Here is a 12,501-nt window from a genome sequence, read left to right as displayed (position 1 = left end):
GGCCTCCCTGTCCATCACCAACTCCTGGAGTTCACCCAGACTCACGTCCATTGAGTCAGTGATGCCATCCAGCCATCTCATCCTCTGTCGTCCCCTTCTCCTCTTGTCCCCAATCCCTCCCAGCATCAGAGTCTTTTCCAATGAGTCAACTCTTCCCATGAGGTGGCCAAAGTACTGGAGTTTCAGCTTTAGCATAATTCCTTCCAAAGAAACCCTAGGACTGATCTCCTTCAGAATGGACTGGTTGGATCTCCTTGCAGTCCAAGGGACTCTCAAGAGTCTTCTCCAACACCACAGTTCAAAAGCATCAATTCTTCGGTGCTCAGCCTTCTTCACAGTCCAACTCTCACATCCATATATGACCTACTTGTCTCTAATTTGGGGGTTAGTGGTTTGCCCTGTGATCCCAATTCTCTGCTATTGATTTTGTTTGTTCCAGTTTTTCCCTTGTTATGATTACTGGAATGACAATTCTAAGATCTTTACATCCTGGACCAGAATCCTTTTTTTTTTTTTTTAATTTTAATGTTGTATGGCTTTCCTGAGCATTAAGAATTTTACCTCAGGTTTAAATAGCAGGTGATAAGCTTGATAAACTTTGGTTAGTATGTTGAAGTTTCTATTTCTCTTTCATTTTTCTACCATGTAAAGATTCTTATTCAGGTGCCTGGTGATGTCTCTGAGTTGCTTCCTAAGTCTTTTTTTATTTTTTTGTCATCTGCCAAAGGGACTATCCAAGGTCATGTGAAAGATATTTAATTTCTTAATCCAATGGTTTGAGTCTTTGAGAAGAAAATCTCCTGAATATCAAACAATATGTTCCCTGGTATTTGCATAGGTTAGCAAATGATTGTCAACATTCTGTTTTACTAAGTTTGAGAGGCAAAGAATAATTCTCTTGAATCACTGGTGAAGTTTTCATGCCCCATGGTGTGATGTTAAAGCAATTTTAAAGAGCCAACTTCACCCAATACCTTTCTGTAGAGTACCTAAGGGGTTAGAATGGAATATCCAGTAAAATGAGCTCAGAATATGTGAGTTAATTTAATGGGAGTGTAATGGAAGTGCATATTGCATCATACAAGATGGGTGTTAAAGAATACTTTGGGGCAAAAATAAAAATAATAGCAGAAAATGAAAGTGAAAAGAAGAGCAAAAGAAACAATGAGGGAGTATACTCATGTTCTGGAGAAGGAAATGGCAACCCACTCCAGTGTTCTTGCCTGGAGAATCCCAGGGACAGGGGAGCCTGATGGGCTGCCTCTGGGGTCACACAGAGTCGGACACGACTGAAGCAACTTAGCAGCAGCAGCAGCATGCTCATGTTCATTGGATATTCAGAATGATAAATGATCGATTTATCAGTTTCTTTCTGCAAGAAGGAAATGTCAACCAACTCCAGTACTCTTGCCTGGAAAATTCCATGGACAGAGGAACCTGGTAGGCTACAATCTATGGGGTTGCAAAGAGCCGGACAAACTGAGCAACTTCACTTTCACTTTCTGCAAGAAATTGTTTTAATCAATCTAATAATAATATAAAGATAAAGGCCTTTTTAAAGAAGGAAAATATTAACAGAAACTTTTAGAGTTCATACCAGCTATATTGCTATAACTTCTTTGCTGGTTCACTTTACCACCTCTTCTACCCCTATCATAAATACTCAGGTTTTGTACCACTTATTTTTGCTTCACTTTGGGCCAGTTTTATCTGGAATAGTGGTGAGTGTGGAATGAGAACTTATTATCAATATATACTGAATAAATCAATATCCAATTTCATAAATTGCTCAAACATCTCTCATAGCATTAAAAGCATGTCAGTTTTTAAAGGAATTTAGATTTAGGGTTACTTTTTCAGAAAGGAGAGAAGTAATATTGGGCTTCCCAGGTGGCTTCCCTAGTATCTCAAATGGTAATGAACTCACCTACAATGCAGGAGACCCTGGTTTGATTCCTGGGTCTGAAGATCTGCTGGAGAAGGGCTAGGCTAACCACTCCAGTATTTTGGGGCTTCCCTGTTGGTAAAGAATCTGCCTGCAATGTGGGAGACCTGGGTTTGATCCCTGGGTTAGGAAGATCCCCTGGAGGAGGGCATAGCAACCCACTCCAGTATTCTTGCCAGGAGAATCCCCATGGAAAGAGCAGTCTGACAGGCTACAGTCCATGGGGTTGCAGAATTGGACATGACTGAGCAACTTTCAATTTCCCAGGTGGCACAAGTGGTAAAGAATCTGCCTCTGCCAATTCAGGAGAGGCAAGAGATGTAGGTTCAATTCCTGGGTTGAAAAGATCACCTGGAGTTGGATATGGCAACCCACTCCAGTATTTTTGCCTGAAAAATTCCACGGACAGAAGAGCCTAATGGGCTATAGTCCATAGCATTGCAAGATCACATGCACACACACACACACAGAATTAATATTGTTTATGTTGAAGTATACATTAAGTGTAAGCCATTTTCATTTTTCTTCTGGAAACACAGAAAGACTTCATTTTCCAACCTTCCTTCTAGATAAGGGCCATGTGACTATGGTCTGGCCAATAGCTAGGATACAGAACAACTATATGTGCCACATCCAGCCTTATGAAGCCCATGGCCTGTTGTTCACACTGCTCACTCTCCTCATGGTAGCTCTCACTACATTCTCCCATTCCTATGGTTGGAATCAAAGATCCCTAGGATGAGCTACACTCGTTTAATTGGGGATCCTCAGGAGAGCCGCTAACCCACATTGGACTATAATGTGAGTGAAAAAATAAACATGTATTTATTGTATACTAATACGAAGCCACCAAGACTTTGTGCTTGTTATTTAGAGTAGCTAGTGAGCATAACCAGAGAAGGCAATGGCAACCCACTCCAGTGCCTGGAGAATCCCAGGGAAGGCAGAGCCTGGTGGGTTGCCGTCTCTGGAGTCGCACAGAGTTGGACATGACTGAAGTGACGCAGCAGCAGCAGCAGCAGCAGTGAGCATGACTCAGATGAAAACAGTACTCTAGACTATTTAAATTCAGAGAGCTGGAAACTTCAGGCTGTCTTATCCCCAAAGCAATAATCCACCAATGAAAACCATGTAGAACTCGGAGGTGCCTGTGGTCATTACCTGTTAGCAATCTGTCCCCTCTTTGGTGAAGGTACGTAGTGTTTAGTGTGAGCTGTGCTCAGTTGTCTCTGATTCTTTGTGACCCCGTGGGTTGTGGCCCACCAGGCTCCTCTTTCTAGGGATTTCCCAGGCAAGAATATTGCACTGGGTTGTCATTTCCTTCAGCAGGGGAGTTTCCCCACCAAGGAATCAAACCCCATAGCTCCTACCACAAATTCTGCATTGCAGGAGGGTTCTTTACTGCTGAGGCACTGAGGAAACCCTGGTGAAAGTGGTTTGAGGAAACTGAGACTAAATGTCTCTAGCCAGTCAGTATATTACCCATGATGAGGGGTAAATTTTTCTCTGCTTCATCTTTGATTTCTGCTAAATGTTTCTTCACTTTGTGTCCTTGGAATTCTTCTGCTGTCAGAAAGGTACAATTAGCAGACAGACTCAACTTCCGTTGTTTCATATGTGAGCAGTGTTTATTCCTCAACCACAAAACTAAAATCAGTCATGGAGTGCTGTTGATAAATTCACCTGTTAAAGAAGAAAGGCATTGAGGAAGCAGAATATTTTTTAGTGTTTTTTTCATACAGCACAAATTTAAATAGTTTTCACAAAACAGTTTGCTTTTAATATCTCCTTTTGTCCTATTATAAAATGCTAAAGCTTAAGTTGCAGTTCTGAAATGACTGCAGATCTTAAGGACTGCCTCACTCAATATTAGTGAGATGTGTGATCATTAGTAAGGATGTGTTCTATTAGCCTTATGTGAACCACTCCAGTTAAACTTGTCAGCATTTTTAACACTGTTAAACTCCAAGGTTTATAATTCATCAAGGGTTTTGTTTTGTTCTGTGTTTTATTTTTCTTGCCTGACTTACAAATAATGTAATTCCTTTGATTCCTCTAGGAGATGACTTTTCCTTACTGCGGTTGTAAAGAAAACAAATTTTTGTTTTAACCAAAATGCCCTTATTCTGAGAACAGAAGTCATTGCTGATAGCTAAGGTTTAAACATTACCATTCTTACTTCAAAAAAGTTATGCTTACTTAATTGCATCTCAGTTCTTAGCTGATCATGAAAACATTCCAGTTAAACTGCAGTTAACGGATGATTCTGACAATGATACCACATAGCCAGGGATCTGTAATGTTTCAATAACTTTTGTCTATTATTTTTCTCATGTTTATATTAGACTGTATATTTTGCATACAGTTTAACTATTGCTCTGACATTGAATGTTTATTTGAAAATAAGTGAATAGATTTGGATAATTTTAAAACTAAACCAAATACTGCAATGTAATATTTGATTTTACTAGCCTTTAAACGGAGAAGGCAATGGCACCCCACTCCAGTACTTTTGCCTAGAAAATCCCATGGATGGAGGAGCCTGGTAGGCTGCAGTCCATGGGGTCGCTAGTCAGACACGACTGAGCAACTTCATTTTCACTTTTCACTTTCATGCATTGGAGAAGGAAATGGCAACCCACTCCAGTGTTCTTGCCTGGAGAATCCCAGGGATGGGGGGAGCCTGGTGGGCTGCCGTCTATGGGGTCGCACAGAGTCGGACACGACTGAAGCGACTTAGCAGCAGCAGCAGCCTTTAAAAAGAAAATATAGCTTTCACATTTCATTCAAGTTAAATCCTTTTCATAACATATTTTTAATCTGACCACTTTTGTCATGAAAATAGTTAGACTCATTCCCTTGAAGAACTTTGGTTCAAATATAATGTTAAAATGAATCAAATGGTAAAAGCACATAACTTTAATATTATTGAAATCACTCTCTTTCATTTAGGGATACAAAAAGAATAGGTATGGAGATGTAGAATAGAAGAAAAAGTTAATGGGGATTATTTACAAAACAACATTTTGGGTAAAACAGATTATTTTCAAATCTAGAGATCCTCACATATGTAAAACAGATACTAGCTTATTCTTATTTCAATAATTTTGTCTTCAAAAGTCTCTCTCTGGCCACAGAATATATTTTATGTGTGGAAGAAACATAACTGCTGATTATCCTTCATTTAAGACATGACTTGGGCTTCCCGGGTAGCTCAGCTGGTAAAGAATCCACCTGCAATGCAGGAGACCCCGGTTCAAGTCTTGGGTCAGAAAGATGCCCTGGAGGAGGGCATGGCAACCCATTCCAGTGTTCTTGCCTGGAGAATCCCATGCACAGAGGAGCCTGGTGGGCTACAGTCCATGGGGTTGCAAAGAGTTGGACATGACCGAGCAACTAAGCACAGCACAGTACAGCAGAGACATGGCTTGCTGAGTTTCTTCTAATCTTTCCTACTGTATAATTTTAAGCTTTATTACATTCATTTTTGCTTTGAGAAAAGCTACATTGTCCTTTAGTTTTCTTCTTTCATCTTTTCTCTCTTCAGGTGAGAATCAGTCTCTTGGTCATGGTTTATCAGGATTAATTTTTAATGTGAGCTGCATTTTCATTTGTTGAGTCATCACCCTTGTAGAAATCCTATTAGCTTTCTAAGTATGGATATGTCTAAGTGTGGATATTTAGCTGGGATTGAATGTTACCACTATAAATTTAGTGAAACACCTCAGCTTCCTCTCATCAGCTGATGCTCCTCTCTTTGTTTTGAACCAAGCTGTCAGCCCTAATAATGAATTGATTGTCACCCTTTGTTTTTGTCAGAAAGCCTTTTCCAGAAACATTATGTTGGTAGTAGGGACATCGTTTCTTAAACTGTTTCTCATTTTCTAACAGCTTGCTGGAACAACATGGCTATGGTAGCAAATACAAGTATGTTTGAAACTAATTTTTACTTTCTCCTCCCATCTGTGCACACCAAATCTGCTATTACATTTCATTTCCAATATTTTCTATCCATCCCATCTCCAGGCCTTATTTTGGATTCCTTCATAACCTTTATGATGCATATTCAATCTCTAAAAAACCTTTGCAGTTTTCTTCCTCCTATTCACCTTTCACAGGACTGCCTTTGCTTAGACCCTTATCATTTGTCACTTGAGCCATAAAGCTCTCTGCTGCATATCTTATCTCTGTCACCTGCCTTCCAGTTTATTCTTCACAATGTCACGAGTGGGATTTATAACATCAATTTTTTACTGTATTGTTTCCTTGTTTAAACTCCTTTAGTGTCCCCCTCACCTTCACTCCCAAAACACATCGTTCGTCTTACTAAATCAGTAAGTGCAGTAGCAATATTTTCCTTTTCTTATACCTTTGAGCTTGCTCTTTCCATTGCTCAGAATGACTTTCCTCCTTGTCCAACTGGCAGCTACTACCTTTCTTCAAGACAGCTCAAGTTACTTCCAGGTAGCCAACCTCCCCTTCCTCTGTACTGGGGATTATGTATGCAAAACAGATCTCAGTTACGAAGAGAATATATACTAGCACTAACAATATTTTTTATCCCTCATCCTTTTTTCTTTTTCGGCTCTGTGCTTACAGGAGAATGCTGCTAAAATTAAAATAATTAGCATGAAATTAAAATATACAGCCTGCTAGATATCAAATGAGCATATGCATAGCATAAGCCACTCTTGTAAATAAACTGAGACTGTGTAGTTTTAGCATGTCTTTACAGGTTTACTCACTTTTTTGTTTGTTGTTTACTAAAAAACTGGCATATATCCCTTCATTATTAACAGAAGATTATGAAACTTTCTTAAGAATACCAAATAAATAGGTATGATGAACAAAAGAGATGAAAATTAATTTGACTTGCTTGAAATTAATGAATAAAACATACTTATTTAATGTATTTTATAATAATATACTGAAATATATCCATTTATAGAACACATTTTCACACATTGGAGAAGGAAATGGCAACCCACTCCAGTGTTCTTGCCTGGAGAATCCCAGGGACGGGGGAGCCTGGTGGGCTGCCGTCTATGGGGTCGCACAGAGTCGGACACGACTGAAGTGACTTAGTAGCAGCAGCATAGAACACATCAATCCGTATGTCTCAGTACGATTTCCTTCTTTAAACTGAGAAACAGAAGTATTGAAAATTGTGAATGGTAGTTTTTCCTAACTGCCCTTTCATTGCTGCATGAATTGATAGATGAATAACTGAACCATCTTTTCCAGAATTTTCTGGGGCAGGTGTCAACTGAAAATAAAGGTACCTGAGTCCCATTTTATTAAATGAATTTCTGGAGTGGAGATATACTGATTCTGTATATTTGACAAACCCTCTAAGTTAATACAGGAGAAGGAACTGGCAACCCACTCCAGTATTCTTGCCTGGAGAATCCCATGGACAGAGGATCCGGGTGGACTGCTGTCCATTAGGTCGCACAGAGTCGGACACAACTGAAGTGACTTAGCATGCATGCATGCATTGGAGAAGGAAATGGCAATCCACTCCAGTATTCTTGCCTGGAGAATCCCAGGGAGACAGGAGCACGGTGGGCTGCCATCTATGGGGTCACACAGAGTTGGACACAACTGAAGCAACTTAGCAGCAGCAGCAGCTAAGTTAATACAATGCACTCAGAAGTCAAAAAGCCACGTATCTAGTCCAGTTGTTTAGTGTTTCTATCTCTCTGTCTTTGCTCAAAATCTTCCAGTGGTGTGGAACTCTGAATTTCTGAAGGCAGACCATTTAGATTTTTTTAAATGGCAGTCTACTTTAAATACAAGAAGATGCCAATTTTTTAGAGTTCAGTTTGTTCAGTTTTGACGACTGTGTCCACCCACAAAGAAAAAAACATCTCCGTCATCCCAGGACAGTTACTCACACCACTTTCCATGCAATCCCTTTCTCTCAGAATCAGCCTCTTTATATCTTTTATCACCTCACATCAATTTTTATTAGAACTTCATATAATTGGAACTTAAAAGTATTATCTTATATTTAGCTTCTGCTGCTCAGTTTAATATCTATAAGTTTCAGCCATGTTGTTGAGTTAATTTACTTTTACTTCTGGGTAATATTTTTTGCATGAATATACCAAAATGTCTTTATCTGTTCACTTGCTGATAGGAATCTGCACTGTCTCCTTGTTATGAATAAGCTTGCTAATATATATTTTAAGGTATTTTTGTAGCCATGTGTTCATTTGTTTTGGGCAGTTACTTAGGGTCATATGAATTACCAGGTCATTTAACTTTAGAAGAACTTGCAAATACTTCTGCAAAATGGTTGCACCACTTCACACTCTCACCAAAAATCTATGATGGTTCCAGCTGCTATTTTCCAACATTTGGTGCTATTGAGATTTTTTAACTTTTAAACTAAATTCTAGTGAATAAAAAACCATTGAGACTTAAATTTGATTTCCATTATCCTAAAAATGTTTAGTACCCTTTTTATCAGCTTATTGCTGTTTAATTGGAGAAGGAAATGGCAACCCAGTCCAGTGTTCTTGCCTGGAGAATCCCATGGACGGAGAAGCCTGGTAGGCTGCAGTCCATGGGGTCGCACAGAGTCGGACACGACTGAAGTGACTTGGCAGCAGCTGTTTAATACCTGTGTGTGTGTAATATCTCCTTATGTCTTTTGACCATTTTTACATGGGTTCTTGGTCTTTTCCTTTTTTAATTTGTAAGTCCATCTGCGTCATCTCAGTAGTCATTTTTGAAACACTTAAATGTAGTAAATGTGGAAACTTTTTATAAAATTGCTTTGATGATTTTGTTGTATCTATTCTCTATCTTATGGATGAAAATATATACATTATACTTAACTCATGGATCAATAAGTTAAAGGAAAACATCCAATAAATATTTTCCAAGGCACAGGGAATAAAGAATATGATTAACTCAAAAGTGGATGCATTAAAATCTGTTTAAATCTTACTTATGTTTTACTGCCTCCAAAGAAGATATTCATTTCCTCTCTGTCTGCTGCTGCTGCTGCTAAGTCACTTCAGTCGTGTCCGACTCTGTGCAACGCCATAGACGGCAGCCCACCAGGCTCCCCCGTCCCTGGGATTCTCCAGGCAAGAACACTGGACTGGGTTGCCATTTCCTTCTCCTCCTCTCTGCCTAAGGAAAAACAATTTTAAAAATCCTCCTCAGCAAGCATTTCTATCGGTATTGGCTGAATTTGATCAATTTGATTTGTCTCTTTACAAAATAACCTTGAGAGATGAAAACCAAGTTATCTTTATAGTTTTATAAAGAGAGGAGAGATGTTCCAGAGAGGCTTGGTTCTTCATTCCAGTAGAATTCTGAGTGACGGTGTTTGCGCAGCTGACACTTTCTGCACTGACATCTTAAAGCCTGCGTCCCCTTCTTGCCACTTCCCTAACACATGGCTGAAGGGGGGTAGTCACTGCTCCTATTTGATATGAAAGTTACCAGTAGTTCTTTACCACCTGAAAGAAATGGCTTATGTATGGCATGAAAATCCAGTTGGCTGATTGGGGGCATCCGTCCCAGATCATCATTCTCTTCACTTTCTGGGTAGGAAATTCTCATGATAAATCTTCCTGGTATACACTCAGTTAATAACTTGAGCCTAAATGCAGTAAAATATACTTAGCACCCCCCCCCCCAAACATTTAATTTAATGCTCTTATTTATCTTCAGCAAAGACTTTGTAATATGCATTTATTGATGCACTTACTGAAAATCTGTTTTGTGCATAGTATACTCTAAGTGTTAGTCGCTCAGTCATGCCCGACTTTGCGACCCCATGGACTGCAGCCCACCAGGCTCCTCTGTCCATGAGATTTTTCAGGCAAGGATACTGGAAGGGGTTGCCATTTCCTTCTCCAGGGAATCTTCCCAACCCAGGAACTGAACCCAGGTCTCCTGCACTGCAGGCAGATTCTTTACTGACTGAGCTGCAAGGGAAGCCCACATAGTACTCTAGGAAGCATTAATTTCCAAGAGACATTTCTGATGCAATATCTAGTATAGTATTATGTGTATCCAATCTATTAATACACATATGGACATGTTTAAAGTTCAAACCAGTTTGACTGGTTGACTTTCAGTTCTGAACATATAGCAGCCTGGGTACCCTGAAACTCTTCGCTACAACTTCATAAAAATGTTAGCTAAAGAAAAGTAATTGTTTTAAATTATTTTCAATATATTGCTGGACTCACTAGAAAGAAAGAAAAATTACCGTGTGTCAGAAACTAGAAGGAAATAATAGTAGCAGCTAATTTTAAAATGGCACTAGATCTGCTGCCACAAGGGTGGTGATAGCTGTGTGGCAACTGGTCTTGGTAACAAACTCTTACTAACAAACTTACTTAACAAACTCTTAGTAAGCAGGAATACTAGCTCAAGGATAGGAAAGGAGGCCAGCACCCACTGAATGTGAGGAGCAGGAACTGAGAAACCACATGAAATTGATATTCTTAAAAGATGCCACATTTGGCAAAAAGTGGACTAGGAAACTTGCATTCCCCTAGCGTAGGAATAGTAAACAAGTGGTTCATCCTCAGTTCAGGTACAGGAGTCCTAATTTTTTAAAAATGAATAAATAAATGATGTTTATTTTTCTTTCTGGCTTACTTTGCTCTGTATCACAGGCTCTAGGTTCATCTGCCTCAGTCAACTGACTCAGATTCATTCCTTTTAGTGGCTGAGTGATATTTCATTTTATATATATATATATGTACCACAACTTCTAATGTATATATATGAACTCTAGAAAAATGGTACTGATGAACCTATTTGCAGGGCAGGAATAGAGGCGCAAATGTAGAGATCTGACTTGTGGACACAGGGAAAAGGAGAGGGTGGGACTAATTGAGAGAGTAGCATTGAAATATATTATTACCATGTATAAAATAGATAGCTAGTGGGAAATTGCTATATGAGACAGGGAGCTCAGACTGGTACTCCATGATGACCTAGAGGGGAGATATTGGGATGGTGGGATGGAGGCTCAAGAGAGAGGACATATATATATATATATATATATATGTATATGTATGTATATATATATATGAATGTGTGTGTGTGTGTTTGTGTATCCTTATAGCTGATTCACACTGTTGTATGGCAGAAACCAATGCAACATTGTAAAGCAATTATTTTCCAATTAAAAAATAAATTTAAAAAATGTAAGATAAAAACTTTAAAATAGACTCACCAAATGCAATAAAATACTGGATATTAAAAACATGTAATTATAAATCAACTGGAAACAGTAGGAAATGCTATATGTAAATGATAATATTTAAGAGCATTATTAGGCATTATGAGCACTGTAACTAATTGTTGAGTTGGGAATATTTCTTATGTGGCTTTCTGGTATATATTTAGAGTGGTTCACAATCACTTCCATTCCTAAATAATCATTTGTTTTGCTAATACTTAATAGTGTCAAAGAATATTTCTAGTACCCAGTATGCTGTCTCTTGTGGTTTCATGGCAAAAAGTGCAGGGCCAGAGGAATGCATAGGGACACAAAGGCATTTTCTGTCACATGTCCTAGAGCATGTGGACAGAGAAGGAGAAACGATGTTTGAAATATATGGAACCAGAAATAAGTACATACGAAATTTTGTCCAACGATCTCCTGTGTTAAATTGCAAATTAGAAGATTCAGCTCTCATTGAAATAGCTAATACAGACATTCTCTTTTAACAGGAATATACTTAATTATACAATGTATAGGTACACCAGACTTTTCCTTCCTTTTGGTTGAGTAACACATTAAATAGAAATTATTAGCAATTTTCTATTTATAGAGCACAGCCTATAACAGTAATACAGAAGTGAGACTGTCTCTATGTAGAGTAGCATACCTAATACACCCTTACATGCAGATTGCATCCAACCACATTTCATGCATTTCATTCTGATGAAGTCTGAAATTTTCTAGCAAAATGGCATATGAAAATGAAAAGTCTTTATGTGCGTGGATTTATCTCTTTGACAAAGGAGGCAAGAATATACAATGGATTAAAGACAATCTCTTTAACAAGTGGTGCTGGGAAATCTGGTCAACCACTTGTAAAAGAATGAAACTAGACCACTTTCTAACACCATACACAAAAATAAACTCAAAATGGATTAAAGATCTAAATGTAAGACCAGAAACTATAAAACTCCTAGAGGAGAACATAGGCAAAACACTCTCTGACATACATCACAGCAGGATCCTCTATGACCCACCTCCCAGAATATTGGAAATAAAAGCAAAAATAAACAAATGGGACCTAATTAACCTTAAAAGCTTCTGCACATCAAAGGAAACTATTAGCAAGGTGAAAAGACAGCCTTCAGAATGGGAGAAAATAATAGCAAATGAAGCAACTGACAAACAACTAATCTCAAAAATATACAAGCAACTCCTACAGCTCAACTCCAGAAAAATAAACGACCCAATCAAAAAATGGGCCAAAGAACTAAATAGACATTTCTCCAAAGAAGACATACAGATGGCTAACAAACACATGAAAAGATGCTCAACATCACTCATTGTCAGA

The sequence above is a fragment of the Bison bison genome, unplaced genomic scaffold (assembly GCF_000754665.1).
Source record: "Bison bison bison isolate TAMUID 2011002044 unplaced genomic scaffold, Bison_UMD1.0 scf7180017864218, whole genome shotgun sequence".
NCBI classification, from domain to species: Eukaryota; Metazoa; Chordata; class Mammalia; order Artiodactyla; family Bovidae; genus Bison; species Bison bison.
This window is presented reverse-complemented; position numbering follows the sequence as displayed.